General features: G+C 42.0%; 1 pseudogene; it reads left to right on the top strand.

The window, feature by feature from the left end:
* LOC114324074 (flavonoid 3'-monooxygenase CYP75B137 pseudogene) lies at window positions 1-1,914 on the top strand (annotated as a pseudogene).
* Window positions 1,915-2,305: the final 391 nt, after the last annotated feature.

Raw genomic sequence — 2,305 nt, 5'->3', positions numbered from 1 at the left:
ATGGCAACTTCAAGAATGCTCATGTACAATGTTTCTCACCACCTATTTCTTCAACAAACTATGCACCCTCTTCTATGGTGCTTGGTCATAGTGGTGGGACACCAACAATATACTTTTTCCATTCACTCTCATCGTTCTTGCAATCACATGGTACGTATGGATCTTTACAAACAATAGTAAAAAGAATCAGCCACCACTGCCACCAGGCCCACGCGGCCTACCCGTGGTTGGAATCCTTCCATTCCTTGACCTCGAGTTCCACTCGTGTTTCGAGAGCCTCAGTCGGACTTACGGTCCGATCATGAGGCTCCCGATGGGTACGAAGGTGGGAATCGTGGTTAGTTCGCCATCTGTAGCACGGGAAATGCTCTGGGATCATGACATCACTTTCGCCAACCGTGACGTCCCGGGGTTAGCCAGTGTTGCGGTGGCGAAAGGTGATTCAGATATAGTTTTTAGCCCGCATGGGCCTGAGTGGCAGATGCTGAGGAAGGTCTGCGTCCGGGAGGTGCTCGGCAGGGCCACCCTTGACTCGGTCTATACCTCCGCCGACGAGAGATTCGAAATACGGTTAAATATCTCTACAGTAGGATCGGGTCTCCAGTTCACGTGGGTCAACAAATGTTTCTGACTGCTCTAAATGCAATAACAAGCATGTTGTGGGGTGTGACGGTTCAGGGGCAAGAAAGGGCTAGCATTGGGGCAAGTTTCCTGGTCGTGGTGGCAGATTCAATGGAGCTTTTGGCGAAGCCCAATTTGTCTGATTTTTTCCCGGGTTTGGCCCGGTTTGATTTGCAAGGGCTGAAGAAGCAATTGTTGGGGATAGTTATGAGGTTCAATAGGATTTTTGATGCAATAACTGATAAAGGACCAAGATTGGAGGGTGGTAGACAGAACAAGGATTTTTCACAGGTTTTGTTGCAGCTGAAGAATGAAGGAGATGCCAAAACACCTCTCACCATGACCTATCTCAAGGTCTTGTTCATGGTATGTTTTAGTCTCTTCCAATTTAAATTCTTTATGGCAAGTCATGAAATTCATTCAGTAATACAAAATAATAGCTAATTTCTTTTGCATTATAACGAAATGTCAATCTGTGAGTATAGGATATGGTCTTGGGTGGAACCGAAACAACCTCCAATGCTATAGAATTTGCCATGGCAGAGATGATGAACAAGCCAGGGGTCATGAAAAAAGCACAACAAGAGTTGCAGACAGTAGTAGGCAAAGACAGCATAGTAGAAGAGTCTCACATAAACAAACTCCCCTATTTACAGGCCATATTAAAAGAGGTCCTCCGATTGCACCCTGTCCTCCCTCTCATGGTGCCTCACTGCCCGAGCCAAACTTGCATTATCGGTGGCTACACAATTCCAAAAGGCGCTCGGGTTTTCATCAATGTATGGGCAATTCATAGGGACCCTTCGATTTGGGAAAACCCATTGGAGTTTCGTCCAGAGAGGTTTTTGGATGGAAAATGGAGGTACAGAAGAGCTGATTTTAATTATTTTCCATTTGGGTCTGGGAGAAGGATGCGTGCAGGCATAGCCATGGCTGAGAGGATGCTCTTCTTCTCATTGGCTTCAATTTTGCACTCATTTGATTGGAAATTGCCCAAGGGAGAGAAATTAAACCTTTCAGAGAAGTTTGGGATTGTGTTGAAGAAAAGAGTGCCTCTCATGGCAATCCTAACACCAAGACTTTCCAATCCTACACTTTACGAGTAAGCGAGAAACGACCACCGATCATCTGTTTCACTCTCTGTCTCACCTCTATCAAATATTACCCGTGTGACTAAAAACAAAGATTAGAAGAATATGGGACTGACGATAGTAAATAAATGAACTCAACCTACTAGCAAAGTAAAAATGATATATTATAATATTGGTTGCACTTTAAAAATCTAACGCTATTCTTTTGGGGATATTTACCAATAAATCTTATCAACAAACAAGTACTCTAATTAATCTCAAATTTTTTCTATTGATTTGTTACCATGGAGATATATGTTCCTCAAATCTAAGCTTGCACCTGATCAATAATAATAATAACAAACTGTATCTTAAGAATTGTATAATTTTCCCGGAGTCACCAATGTGACTAGGCTTAAAGTGACATGTTGCTTGCAACAAAACTATCAAAGACATGCCATGATCCTAAAAATTATGCATACAATTATTTGATTTAAAAAACGATGACAAAAAATATAAGGATTTCATATGAATGGATACCTCATCAGCCAAATTAAAGCATTTTTTTAATTTGTCATCAAATTATTTTTCCTTCTCATCTAGTTGCCTAGTCA

This window comes from Camellia sinensis, chromosome 11, assembly GCF_055761805.1.
Source record: "Camellia sinensis isolate YWXY chromosome 11, ASM5576180v1, whole genome shotgun sequence".
Lineage (NCBI taxonomy): Eukaryota > Viridiplantae > Streptophyta > Magnoliopsida > Ericales > Theaceae > Camellia > Camellia sinensis.
The sequence above is the reverse complement of the archived record's forward strand: the minus strand, read 5'-3'. Positions and strand labels throughout refer to the sequence as shown.